Below are 14,977 nucleotides of genomic sequence, written 5' to 3' on the forward strand. Positions count from 1 at the left end.
AAAATAAAAGGGGAAAGTGTTACTTTTTTAGTAGACACAGGAGCGACAAGATCAACTGTCAGGTCAGCAGATATAAGAAATCTTCCTCTCTCGGACGAAGCAATCCAAGTGGTTGGTGTGTCTAATACACAGATTAAGACTCGTCTTACTGAACCAGTAAGGGTAAGAATAGGGAAATTTTCAGATATGCACAGATTTGTGGTCTGTGACACTAGTCCAGTGAATTTGTTAGGTAGGGACTTATTGTGTAAAATGAATTGCACAATTTTCTGTACTCCGGATGCAATAGCTTTTGAGACACCAGATGAGGATGTTTTGTACAGGATGACTCTAGATAATAGAGAAAGTGAGATTGTTGGAACATATGCTGTGTTTAATCCAGATGATTTGCCTCAAGAGTTGAGACACACAGTAAAAGCAGCAGTTTGGGATTTTACTGGAGAGGATGTGGGATTGATGAATAATGTAGATCCAGTAAAGATTACAGTGAAAGAGGGAATCACTTATCCTAATATCCCACAGTACAGATTGACACCAGAAATAATTGAAGGGATAACACCAATCATAGATAAGATGATTCAGCAAGGTGTTTTGAGAGAGTTACTGAGTAGCCCATGTAATTCACCGATAATGGGGCTGAAGAAACCAAATGGGAAGTTCAGGATTGTACAGGATTTGAGAATGGTTAACAAGATTGTGGTATCATGTTGTCCCATTGTGCCAAATCCATCAGTGATTTTGTATCAGATTCCTCATGATGCTGAATGGTACACAGTAATTGATTTGTGCCATGCTTTCTTTTCAATTCCATTGCATCATGACAGCCAGACGATTTTTGCATTTCGGTTTGGACAGCGTATTTTGGCATGGTGCCGTATCCCACAGGGGTATACAGAGAGTCCTTCAATATTTAATCAGTTGCTGAAGAAATCATTGGAGAGTTTGATCATGCCTGAAAGCTCAGTACTAGTACAGTATATCGATGACCTACTTGTGGCATCGAAGACACGTGAAGCATGTGAAGTAGATACCATAGCTTTACTGAATCATCTGGCAGATGGAGGGTTAAAGGTATCTCCGGCCAAATTGCAGTTTTGCAAGAAAGAGGTACATTATATTGGACACAATATTGAAAAAGGTCTGAGAAAGGTGACCAATGACAGAATCAAAATTATCAGAGGAATGAGAGCCCCAATGACTCAGAGAGAAGTGAGGATGTTTCTGGGGATGGTGGGTTATTGTCGTCAGTGGATAAGTAATTTTTCCCTGATAGCCAAGCCACTGATTAAATTGACTAAAAGTGAGGTGAGAGACCCATTGGAACTGAATGCAGAACAAATGGCAGCATTTGAAAAATTAAAGAGCAGAATGTGTGAAGCTCCTGCTTTGGAAATGCCAGACTATGAGAAGGAGTTTGAATTGTACTGCAGTGAGAGAAATGGATGTGCACTTTCAGTGTTAATCCAGAAACATGGACGATTGAGAAGGCCGATTGCGTATTTCTCATCAACACTTGACCCCGTAGCTGTGGGTTTACCAGGTTGCCTGAAAGCAGTAGCTGCTACATGCAGAAGCTTGGAACAGAGTGAGGGTATAATAATGGCATATCCTGTAAGGGTGTTCGTACCTCATGATGTGGCAATTCTTTTGACAAGAAGCAGGACTCAATATATGTCACATAGTCGGCTGACTAAATATGAGAAAATCATTCTGGGAGCATCAAATGTAACCCTTGAGAGATGTTTGAATGTGAATCCAGCAACTCTGTTGCCAGATGCTGAAAATGTGAATGTGGGAGATGATGTTGATCATGATTGTTTGGATGTGCTTGATTATTGCACAAAACCTAGACCAGACATAAGAGATCTGCCACTACCTGAGAGTGATCATGTGCTGTTTGTGGATGGATCATGTTTGAGGACTGAAGATGGTGTGCTGAATGCAGCATATGCGGTGTGCAAGGTTTCAGAAGTTATGGAAGCTTCGCCTTTGAAGGGAGTTAGATCTGCTCAAGTAGCTGAATTGGTGGCATTGACAAAGGCTTGCAAGATTGGGAAGAATTTGAGAGTGACTGTGATGACTGATAGTCAGTATGAATTTGGAGTGGTTCATGATTTTGGCCAACTTTGTGTCGGGGTCCCCCCAAGGCTTAACTTCCGCTTGGTGGGGTGATCCTGCAGAGGCGACAAGAACCACCACCCCGTTTCCCGCCTCACCCTAGTCGGGTTGAGCACCGCCTAGGACAAGGGGGTACCCGGGGTAGAAGCCAGATAGGCGTGAGTCTAGGTGGTGCTGGGACCCCAAGCTGTGTGGGAAAGAAAGGAACACGATTACCTTTCTGCCCGTTCCTTCTCTTCCCTCCTCTGTGTCACGCCCTCCCACTGACCACGGGATTACCTGGTGCGATGTCACGTGACCACCCTTAAGAGATCGATTCCCAGCTCCTGGTTCCAGGACAGCAGTGGCCGTAGGATTGACATGCAGCTCAGCAGATGGTGCAACCAAAAGTAATGAAACAAAACCAGCGCTCCTGCGCAAATAATAAAAGATTCCCTGTGCACCTATCCAACACTCTCCTGTGCTTCATGAAGGGAATTGGCATTTCCCCATAGTACCACCAGTTTGCCAATGCCTGCACGGTTCTTAATCCGGCTAGTTAGGGATGTAACCAAAAATAATGAAACAAAAACCAGCGCTCCTGCGCAAATAATAACTGTAGGACTAGTAGTCAAATCCACCGTACACACGCCGGTGTGCAGTGGTAGGAGAGGAACACAGTGTCTAGGCTGCAGAGACAGACGTGCACCTAGCCTCGGTGCGCCCTCTGCTAAAGACAGTAGCTGTGCCTTTCGTTGCCCGCAGCAGCGTCCCTTCTTCTGCGGCGTTCGAGAGCTCCGAAGTGGCGTCTCTCCTCTTGCGGCGTTGGCGAGAATTCAAAGCGTTTGGTCAGCCGGAGTTCCTGGCTGTTATGCGCGAGAACCCGGAAGTGTGTCTTTCGGCATTCCGTTCTCGTCCGTGAGAACTAGACCGCTAACCCTTCTTCCCCAGGTGGCGGTGCGGCTCGGAACCATGACAGCACCCACCACTAAACAGGACCCCCACCCGGCGGCCGGGGGATCACACCAGGGTGGCAGGCCGAGGACGGCCAGGATGACCCAAGTGGAAGGCACGTGGCGGACATGCGACAACGGCTCCCACGACCTCTCCTCCGGACCATAACCCCTCCAGTCCACCAGGTAGAAGAGCCGGCCCCGGGTTCTTCGGGAATCCAGAATGGCCCGGACCTCGTACTCGATGTGGTCCCCTCGAAGAACAGGAGGAGGAGGAGCGGAGGCGACACAATCAGGGTGAGCGGCTCGCAGGAGGGAAACGTGGAAAACAGGGTGGCATTTCATGTGCGGGGGCAGCGACAACTTCATGGAAACACGGTTGATCACCTTAGCAATGACGTAGGGACCCACGAACCGGGGCAACAGTTTCTTGGAACCGCGAGCTTTGATGTGCTGTATTGACACCCACACCCTGTCGCCAACCTTGAACTGTGGCTCGGTCCGCCTGTGCCTGTCCGCGAACAGCTTGTACGTCTCCTTCTCTTTGGCCAGCTCAAACCTGGCCTGCTGCCACAGATCGCGAAGGAGCCCATGGTATGCCTGTACTGTGGGCAGAGGACTGGTGAAGGGTTCCTCCCAAGGGGCCGTTCGGGGATGACGTCCCTGGAGACAAAAGAACGGGGACATGCCGATTGCGGAATGTCTGCTGTTATTATAGGCGAATTCCACCAGCCAGAGGACTTCAGACCAATCATTCTCCACGGACAGGAGTAAACAACGGAGGTACTGCTCCATGTTCTGGTTGGTCCTCTCGGCCTGTCCATCGGTTTGCGGGTGGTAAGCTGTGGATAAGCGCACTTCCATGCGCAGGATGCGACACACCTCATTCCAAAACTTGGACACGAACTGGGAGCCCCTGTCCGTGATCACTACTGATGGAATGCCATGTAAACGGATAACGTTGCGTAGGATGATGCCAGCCAGGGCAGTTTCTCCAACGGGACGAAATGGGCCATCTTGGAGAGATGGTCCACAATGGTGAGGATGGTGGTGAACCCTGTCTTCGTTCTGGGCAGGTCCACCACAAAGTCCATGGAGAAGGTATGCCAGGGGTACGGAGGCACAGGGATAGGAAGCAATAACCCCACCGAGGGTTGGGACAAACCTTTTCCCTGAGCGCAGATGGCACACCGCGCGATGTAGGCGTGTACGTCATCATCAAGGGTAGGCCACCAGAAATGTCTTGACAGTAAGTCCTTCGTCTTGTGACGGCCAGGGTGACTGGATAGAGGGTGGTCATGGCACATGTACAGGGCTCGTTGTTGGAGGTTTGGTGAAGGCAGGTAGTACCGGTCTCCCTGGTATACGTACCCATCCTTAGCGGTGAGTCCTTAATGCTCCCCTATCCACGACGAGGCGGCCTTCTGTTATAGGTCGTCACGCAGCTGGGACAAGAAGCCAGAAGACAGAACGAGCCCCAGAAAACAACGGTTCGGGATGATCGGTCCAGGAACGTCAACAGGTGTGGTTTCTCCGGTTTCCGTGAGTCGTGACAGGGCATCGGCCTTGGCGTTGTTCTTGCCGGGTCGGTACGTGATGTGAAACTCATATTCGTTAAAGAATAAGGTCCATCGCAGCTGCCGAGCGGTCAGGGCCCTTGCTGAACAAAGGAACTGGCGGTTCCTATGGTCCGTGAATATGGTTACTGGATGTCTCTCGTCCTTGAGGTGGTGGCGCCATTCCTCGAAGGCGGCCTTGATGGCTAGTAATTCACGGTCAGAGACCGTGTAGTTCCGCTCCGCCGGCTGTAGTTTCCTTGAGTAGAACGCCACTGGATGTAGCAACCCCGTGTTGGTATCTCTTTGGGACAGCACCCCACCCAGGGCGTCTTGGGAGGCGTCGGCTTCTACTATAAAAGGCCGTTCCGGGTTCGGATGTAGCAATATGGGGGCTGTAGTGAACCGAGTCTTCAGGGCTTGGAAGGCTCGTTCGGCGTCGTGGTCCCACGCAAAGCGGACCCCTTTGCGCAGAAGACGGGTGATGGGGGTGACGATCCTAGAGAACCCATCAATGAAGCGACGATAATAATTCGCAAACCCCAGAAACCGTTGTACATGCTTCACAGACGTAGGGGATGGCCATTGCAGGATAGCTGCCGTTTTCTTGGTATCCATGGTAACCCCCTCAGGGGTGATGACGTGTCCCAGCAATTCAACGGCGGTGGTGTGAAAGACGCTCTTTTCCAACTTAACGTATAACCCATGGTGTAATAGTTGCTGTAAAACGGTGCGCACGTGTTGGATGTGTTCTTCTTGGTTTTTGGAGAAGATCAATATGTCGTCGATATAGACGATGCAGAACCGGTCGATGAAGTCCCTCAGCACTTCGTCAATGAAATACTGGAAGGCCGCCGGGGCGTTGCAGAGTCCGAAAGGCATGACCTGGTATTCGTACAGGCCGTATCTGGTCCGAAACGCGGTCTTCCACTCATCTCCCTTTCGGACTCTGACGAGATGGTAGGCCCCCCGGAGGTCCAGCTTGGTATATATGCTGGCGTCTTTCACCTGATCCAGCAGGTTCGTGATCAAAGGCAACGGGTACCTATTTTTCACCGTGATGGCGTTCATCGCTCTGAAGTCGATGCACGTTCTCAAATCTCCTTCCTTCTTTGCCACGAAAAAGAGAGGAGACGACACCGGCGATCTCGAATGGCGGATGAACCCATTGCGCAAGTACTCGTCCAGATACATACGAAGGTGTTCGTTTACCTTTTCGGTGAGCGAGTAGATGCGGCTACAAGGCAGCCTCGAGCCTGGAATCAGATCTATTCTGCAATCGAAGCTGCGATGCGGAGGTAGGGTGTTTGCCCCCTTTTTATCGAACACCGCAAGTAGGTCCAGGTATGCATCAGGTACCGTCCCGTGTACGGTCAAGATGGTGTTGGTAAGGGGCAACACATGAGCCTGTATACCCAATGAGCAGGGGGTACCCAGCCGGGGGTAACAGAGAGACGTACACACCTCTGAATCCAAGTGCACCCTCCTGGATACCCAGTTGATTCGTGGATTGTGGGCTGTCAACCATGGAAGTCCCAGTATCAAACGGAATTGAGGTGCGTCAATGGCATCAAAGGTGATGGATTCCGTGTGGCGATTCTGGAACGACATCTCGAGGAGTTCGGTCTGAAAACGGATGAGCCCTGAAGTAAGATCCGTCCCATCCACGGCTTTAACGGCCTCCGGCGTTTTCTTGGGTACCACGGCCATCCCTAGGCTAGCCATATACTGGTTGTCGATAAAATTGCCTGTGGCTCCAGAATCGATAAGGGCTATCACCTGCCATACCAGGCCCGACCGTGTCTGTAAGGTGACTTCCACTCCGAAATGATGGCAACCGATGCCGTTACCTGGGGGTGGTCTCCTGATGGACGACGAACCCAGTAACCGGACCCCACCGTTTACTGGGTTTCTTCGTTTCCCGACCAGTCTCCCCTGGCAATAGGAAGCGCAAAGGGTCTCTTCGGCCTCGGTTTTGAAGGTTTCACCGGGCACTCCTTCACGAAGTGGCCGCTTTTGCCACAATACAGACACTGGTTCTGTCGCCTTCTCTTCTCTCGTTCCTCCTTGGTCAGTGATCCCCGAATCCCTCCGATCTGCATTGGTTCAGGTGGGTCAGGGTTGGATACCGCATCGTCGGTATTCTTCTCCCTCTGTGGCAGCACTCGGGGGGTCCCCGCCTCTGTGTCGATCGTTCTTCCTTTCCTGTAACCTGAAATTCAATTTCACCACCAATTCAATAAACGGGCCGATGTCTTCTGGCGGGTCCGGGATCTGGGACAGGAGATCTTTCATCTCGTCCCGCAACCCCCTATAAAACACTGACACTTTCTTGGACTCAGGCTAATGGGCTTCGATTACCAGTCTGCTGAAGGTGGTGATATAATGTAACAAGTCCGTGGTTCCCTGTTTTAGTCCGAGCAGTTCGTTATCTGCAGCCTGTACAAAGGTGTGGCGGGCGAACATCCGTCGCATGGTGTCTCTGAAGGCTGGTAAGTTGTATAAAACAGGGTCGTCATTCTCCACCAAGGGTATGGACCACAGGGATGCATCGCCTCCCATATAGGAGAGGATAAAGGCGATTTTCGAAGCGTCGTCTGGGAAGGCGGTAGCACGTGCCATAAAATGCAGCTGGCACTGGTGCATGAATACACTGTACTTCGTGCTCTCACCGTAAAAGCGCTCAGGAGGAGCCAGCTGTATGGTATGCGGGGCCATCACCTGGATGGAGGTGTCTTGCACGGGAGTAGAGGCAGAACCACCGGGTGGAAACGTAGCGGGCCTCAATAGGCCTTCTCGCAGCACTCTGGACGAAGGGAACTGTCCCCAAGGCCCTGTTCCGGTATCAGCTACTTGCGTCTGCAACGCAGTGATGTCCTGGCGCAGACTGCGGTTTTCTGCTTGCATAGTGGCCAAGATGGCTGCGATGTCCTGAAGCGTGATCTCGGGGTCACCCATGTCGCCCGGGCAGGAGAAACTACGTGGGCTTTGAATTCTGTCAGGGTCCCCCCAAGGCTTACCTTCCGCTTGGTGGGGTGATCCTGCAGAGGCGACAAGAACCACCACCCCGTTTCCCGCCTCACCCTAGTCGGGTTGAGCACCGCCTAGGACAAGGGGGTACCCGGGGTAGAAGCCAGATAGGCGTGAGTCTAGGTGGTGCTGGGACCCCAAGCTGTGTGGGAAAGAAAGGAACACGATTACCTTTCTGCCCGTTCCTTCTCTTCCCTCCTCTGTGTCACGCCCTCCCACTGACCACGGGATTACCTGGTGCGATGTCACGTGACCACCCTTAAGAGATCGATTCCCAGCTCCTGGTTCCAGGACAGCAGTGGCCGTAGGATTGACGTGCAGCTCAGCAGATGGTGCAACCAAAAGTAATGAAACAAAACCAGTGCTCCTGCGCAAATAATAAAAGATTCCCTGTGCACCTATCCAACACTCTCCTGTGCTTCATGAAGGGAATTGGCATTTCCCCATAGTACCACCAGTTTGCCAATGCCTGCACGGTTCTTAATCCGGCTAGTTAGGGATGTAACCAAAAATAATGAAACAAAAACCAGCGCTCCTGCGCAAATAATAACTGTAGGACTAGTAGTCAAATCCACCGTACACACGCCGGTGTGCAGTGGTAGGAGAGGAACACAGTGTCTAGGCTGCAGAGACAGACGTGCACCTAGCCTCGGTGCGCCCTCTGCTAAAGACAGTACCTGTGCCTTTCGTTGTCCGCAGCAGCGTCCCTTCTTCTGCGGCGTTCGAGAGCTCCGGAGTGGCGTCTCTCCTCTTGCGGCGTTGGCGAGAATTCAAAGCGTTTGGTCAGCCGGAGTTCCCGGCTGTTATGCGCGAGAACCCAGAAGTGTGTCTTTCGGCCTTCCGTTCTCGTCCGTGAGAACTAGACCGCTAACCCTTCTTCCCCGGGTGGCGGTGCGGCTCGGAACCATGACACTTTGGCTGCAGAGAGGTTTCTTGACGTCGAGTGGGACTCCTATAAAGAATGCTGAAGTGATTGGAAAGTTGCTTGAGGCGATACAGCTGCCTAAAGAACTAGCAGTTGTAAAATGTGCTGCTCATGGACAAGGAGATGATTTTGTTACTCTTGGTAATCGCTTTGCAAATGACATAGCACAGTATTGTGCAAAGAACAATCATTCGATTAACCGGGGAAGAGAAAGGGAAATGTCTTTTTGTTCTGTGATGTTTACTAATGTCCTGGAAACATGGGATGAGGTGAAACAGTTGCAGGATGAAGCAGGAGATGAGGAAATGAGAGATTGGATCAAGGCAGGTTGTGCCCCAAGAGAGACAGATCATGTTTGGATCTATAGGGATGGAAGACCAGTCATGCCAAATTCAATGCTATCAACAATGGCAAGAATGTATCATGGTCAGGGACACCTGGGGAGGGACGCTATGATTAGGTCCTTTAAGCAAACCTGGTACAATGCAAAGTTCAGGCTGATTGCAGAGAGCATCTGTCAAAGATGTTTGATTTGTCAGCAATTCAATACTGGAAAGAAAACAGTGGTGAGCCTAGGAACAATAGGCAGAGAAGGAGGTCCTTTTACCAGAATGCAAATAGATTTCATTGAAATGCCCCAAGTGAATAGATTGAGGTATGTTCTAGTGGTAGTCTGTTTGTTTTCAAGGTGGGTGGAAGCATATCCGACTAGGAGAAATGATGGAATAACAGTGGCAAAGTTACTGTTGAGAGAGTTGATTCCTAGGTACGGGTTCCCAGTGACAATTGAGTCAGATAGAGGTGGACACTTCTACAATGAGCTCATGGGTTTAATTTGTGAAGCATTGAGCATACAGCAGAAGCTACATTGTGCATACAGACCAGAGGCTTCTGGTGTTGTTGAACAGATGAACGGCACAATCAAAAATAGAATTGGTAAGATGTGTTTAGCCACTGGAATGAAATGGCCTGATGTCTTGCCTCTAGTGCTAATGACTATTAGGTCTACACCAGATAGAACCACAGGTTTGAGTCCACATGAAATATTGATGGGACGAGCAATGAGACATGCATTCGTGCCTGTCAACAAATTGATGACAATAACTGATGACATGATTTTGGATTACTGTAAAGGCCTGGCTGACGCAGTTCATTCTGTGTTTCACCAGGTTGGAGAAGACGCCACCACACTTGAAAAGAAGCAAGCCCATGATCTAAGTCCAGGGGACTGGGTGAGAATAAAAGTGCACAGAAGAAGGAATTGCTTGGTTCCAAGGTGGGGAAGGCCAAGACAAGTCATTCTGACTACGACAACTGCTGTAAAGTGTGTTGGTGTGAAAAACTGGGTGCATGCAAGTCATACTCTGAGAGTTCCCAATCCAAAGGATGGGACTGGTAAAGAGTATTTTGAAGAGTAAGATTCCAGTGATGATGCAGATACTGAACCAGTGAGAAGAAAAAAGAATCCTGAAAGGGGGGAAGGAGAAAGAGAGTCAGGTGATTCTTTTTTCTTACCAAGAGAGGCTTCAAGAGTAACATTGAGGACCTCAGAGGAGAGTTCAGATACTGGAAAAGTGCCTGAAGTTTCAACAAGTGGTGAAAAGGAAAGAGAAGGAAAAAGTAATTCAACAGAGACTACACCTGAGTCAGATGAAGAGATTGAGAATCCACTTGAGATTACTCCTGAAGAAGTAGGGTCAGAAGAAGATAGAGAGGGACAGATTGCGGAAGACCCCCGAGGAGGTGTAGGGAATGTTTCTGATAAGTTAGGTGAAGGGACAAGTAGACAGCAAGAAGATTGTGTGTCGGAGACCCGAGGAGGGACAGTAGTAGGGAAATCTCAATCAGTGGAGAAGAAGTCTGTGGAGCAAAAGAAAATCGTTGATGAACAAGAGGCAGATGAGACAGAAACGGATGAGAGTGAGAATGGGAAACCAGAGGGTCGAGTTCTGAGAACGAGAACTTGGATTGGAGAAAGAAACAACAGGGAAGTGAAACAGAAAAGGAGCGTAAAAGGAGATCTTTGGCCTAACAAGATAAAGAGGCTGAGGTACCGACTGACACGAGCGAATCCATCAAAAGGTGAACGAGGTGTCGAGCCAGAATCAAGCAAAGGGTGAAGAACAAAAGGAATCAAAAGAACCAGAGGAGATCAAGAGAATCAGAAAGCCCAACCAGAAGTTTAGGTCACCAGAATGGACGTACGTGGCACTGTCTGAAGAAGAAGAGGCGGAAAGTCAAGGAAATCCAGAGGGGGCCTTACGAGAAGTGGTTGAGGAGGAGAAAACTGTTGGAATCCTGAAAGTTATCTTGACTGACATTGGAGAGGAGTCAGATGCTCAGGATATTGAAGATTTGATACAATTTGATGTTGCTGAAGAAGAAGTGAAAAGTGATGAAAATCCAAATTGAGTGAGCTAAAGGAGTCACTTGGAGAAGAGTGATAAAGAATTCCGAAATTAGCAGATTGAAATAATTTAGTGTTTTAGAAATTCAGTAGTGGTGTAATAGAGGCTAAGCCAAAAGACACTGCCAGAGTAATAAGATGGCTAACACAGAAAATAATCAAAATAGATGTACCTTCTTGAAAAGATGGTGTAGAATGTGCTGCTGCTGTACAGGATTATTAATGCTACTATGGAGTGTACTTGCTTTACTAGTTACTTTTAGAGTTACGATAGATACTTTTGGAATACATACTGAGAATATGACTAATATAGAGAAGAGTTCACAGAAAGTAGTTCCTACTAGAATTAGTAACTTATACATACATAAGGATAGGTCAATTAATGATTGTTCTAGTAATGTTTTTTCAAAATTGTTGTACGAATACGTAAAGACAATGGAAGTAAGGGATTGCTACGTTTGTATGCAATTGCCTGCATCCGTTTCAGAGGGAGTTACTTATCACCATCTTCCAGCTACGTATGGGATTTCATGTAGTGTGTTAAGTAGTGTTTTTTATTTGTTAGGGAAAATAGATTATGAGATGTCTAATAAGGATAATATTTTTGGGCAATTGCCTATGAGTAAGAAACTGAATCCAGCTAAAGAAGCTAACATTTTTGGTGAGATTTTTATTGAGACAGAAGAATTAACATTAGATTACATTTTTAGAAACAATTTAACTTGCAGTTTGAAAGAAGAAGAAAAGGCTTTCCTAGACATGGTAGAGAAAAGGAGAGTGAGCATGCATGAAGAGGCAGGGGAATATAAAATGAGTGAGACAGTGTGGGACATTGAGATGGGAAAGGAGTTGAGGAGAGGGGCCAGTCCAACTTTGGCTTTAGATGCACCACAGAAGGGTAAACTATGCATTACCAGAAGGAAATCCCAATATGATAGCTATTTTGTTGGGACTAGTGAGTGCCATGATACATACTTTATTGCAACAGGATGGGGATTCAAGGGAGGAGAAGATCCAGTTTTCCCGGGAGTGTATTATATTTGTGGGAATAAGGCTTATTACAGGTTGCCTGACCATTGGTATGGCACATGTTATGTTGGCCTGGTCTTTCCAAAGATTTTTCATATAGATAAGATAGAAGATGTAGAACAGATTAATCTACTAACACGCTTTAAGAGAGAAACTTGGTCAGAAATTGTAGGAGATATTTTTGGAGCTTTGATTCCAGCAGTGGGAATTTCATTAAATGCATATGGAATTCGAAAACTGTCAACAGTGGTGGATCGCTTATCGACAAGCACCGCTGGAGGGTTTCTTTTAGTAAATACGGAAATGGTTGCCTTACGCGCCATGTCTATGCAAAATCGACTTGCCCTTGATATTCTATTGGCCAAAGAGGGTGGAGTCTGTGGAATGCTGAAGGTTCAACATTGTTGTACTTACATTCCTGACGAAAGCAGAGATCTGAAGGTCTATATCAAAAATATTACTGATTTGCATGAAGAATTAGTACCACTAGAAGCTGAAAGTATCTGGACTAAAATGGCTAATAAGATGATTGCTGTTAAGTTTATTGCTAAGATAGGTAGTACCATAGTTGGTAAGATATTGTTTCCATTGACATGCGTGATTGTTGCTTTGTTGATACTGAGATTAGGGTGTTTGTGTTGTAAAAACAGGAGAGGGAAAAAGGAAATAATAAGAGAAAATACTGAAAAGAAACAAAAGAGGTCAAAGAGAGACCCACAAGAAATAGAATTAGAAGAATTTAGGGAAAGTGCTTACCTAGAATCGAAAAGAGATTTTGAAAGAGAGACTGGTGTGTAATGTTGTTCAAAAAGACATTTGAATTTCTCCTAAGAAATGGGGACTAAATTTTACTAACATTTTTTTTTTTTGGGTTGGTTTTTGTGGTGATAATATATCACCAAAGGGGGGATTGCTGGAGCAGGGTTTTTTGTTTAAACCCGAACATCAGCTTATATTTTTATATGTCATAATTAAAATTACTAATAATTAATTACTAGATATTAATTATGTTGAGTTTTTGACTAACCAACCTTACTAATGAAAGAATTATACGTGGGATTGCAATTGTATGGCTTAATTAATACGTGAACTAGGTTGGTGAGCAAATTAATTAAATATGTGTGGCTAAAGTGTTATTTGTTATGTGTTTGCGCTTTGAAATAATATGCTTTTAATGCTTCTTTATGTTGCAGATGGCTAGATAATTACATACACATAAGGGTATTAGTGTGAATTAACACTGTATAATCAATACGATGTGGTAACGTTGTTTTGTGTTTCTTTTAATTAAGATGGTCCATTTTGGCCTATTGAAAGATGGCCGATATTTACAGCCTACATTTGAGTAGATGAAATACGAAGAGAGGCCTCGCTGAATGTGGTTGAAAACCTGACCTCGGCCTCTGATGACTGTATTAAAAGTTTCCGTGAGGACAGCAGCTCTGGGCTCGACTCCAGCTATCCTTGGGAAGGAACAGTAGCCACAATGAACATTTGATAATCTTGCAGTGGCTTTACTATATTCCGGAGAAGAGCATCCATGAATGTTGCATTTTTTAGTTTGTGCTTCCTTCTTCCGTGCTTTTATTTTTGAGATATTCGAGAGCGGAGGTTTTTTCTAAATGTTGCGAGTCAACATCCTTTCCTGTTCGCTCCGCTCAACGGACGCTTGGAGCTTGTTTGTAACTTTTAATGTGTACGTTTTACTATAAATATTGTTAGACTAGAGAGGGTCTGAGGCCACTTCTTCCCGAACTTATGCTCGAGAGGATCGACGCTGATTGAGAGGACGGCGACTCGGGAGACTTTACTGAGAGACCTGTCCTGACCTAAATGCGACATTTAGCTAGAATAGGTAACTATGAGAATAATGTTATTGCTATTGATTGATTTCCATTTGAACTAATTTAGATAAAAATAACCTTTGTTTGAATTCCAGTGTCGGGTGGTTATTTCTTTGTCATTTATTGAGTTTCCAATATGTTCTTATTGTTTAAATCATGACTCAAGACTGATCAATTAGGTCGCATTGACCTCAGTTTAGATGCAGATTGATTTAGAAGTTCTCTCGTGTATTCAGTGTGGATAGAGTAATAGAATGAATGTTGGTATGATGGGCCCTAGCGTATGATGAGTGTATGTGTGTAGGACTGTGGAATTACTCTGTCCGTGGAAGTAGGGAGAATTTATATGCTCCGATCTGCAGCACACTTTCCCACACAGGGAAAACAATGTTGTTCAAAGAGTGGAGAAAACAAAAGTATCACTTCACTGGAAAACACTGTAAAGTGGCGCTAATGTGTTTAGGTGCAAATAAATCAATCTGGCAACCTTGCAACCACTCTGTCTTGCTTTCATTAGTTATGTATTTTTGACATTTGGAATCTTTTATTCCTCTCCACCCCGAGGCTGCACTGGTGTCAGAAAAAGGACGTTTCCAGCAAAAATGTTTTCTTTTTTGGATCCATTTCACAGGGGAGCACATAAAGGAAAGGAGGAAAGAGAAGGTAATACCTGTTTCCTGAAGTCTTGGTTTTGCACTAACTGAGGAGCGAGACCGAAAGAGAGGGAAGACTAGGAGGCTTAAAGGCCGTCACCGGTGTATGTGCTCACAGTTATAGAGACTTGGGGAGGCTGCGCGCAGGAGCCATATGGAGTAACTGTAGGAAAATATACATGACACATTTTCCTGGTCACATGGCTTCACTATATTAAAAGGCACATTCGTAGGTCTCGCGCACAAACAATTAAAGAAAATAAACATAACTGTGCAGGCGCTGCTTGAAGGTTCTCCAGGGCTGCGGGCAGGATGGACGTCGTGAAGAGGGACACAGGAAGCTCACCAAAAGGTCCTTTAAAAATCAGCTGTAACTCGCGCTAGTTACAGCTGACTTTTAAAGGGCGTGCACTTCGTGTGACGTCAGAGGCAGGCAGGCCAATCCGATGCAAGCAGAGACGATGGCCGCAGGAGGAAACGTTG

The 14,977-nt window shown here is 46.8% G+C and overlaps 1 protein-coding gene across 8 annotated transcripts in view; it reads right to left on the reverse strand.

Annotated features, from left to right (window-relative positions):
* Positions 1–14,977, reverse strand: part of LOC146871735 (zinc finger CCCH domain-containing protein 11A-like) — a 310,767-nt gene that overhangs the window by 109,074 nt on the left and 186,716 nt on the right. The gene's annotated exons all lie outside the window — the stretch shown is intronic.

The sequence above is a fragment of the Triturus cristatus genome, chromosome 1_1 (assembly GCF_964204655.1).
Source record: "Triturus cristatus chromosome 1_1, aTriCri1.1, whole genome shotgun sequence".
Taxonomy (NCBI): Eukaryota; Metazoa; Chordata; class Amphibia; order Caudata; family Salamandridae; genus Triturus; species Triturus cristatus.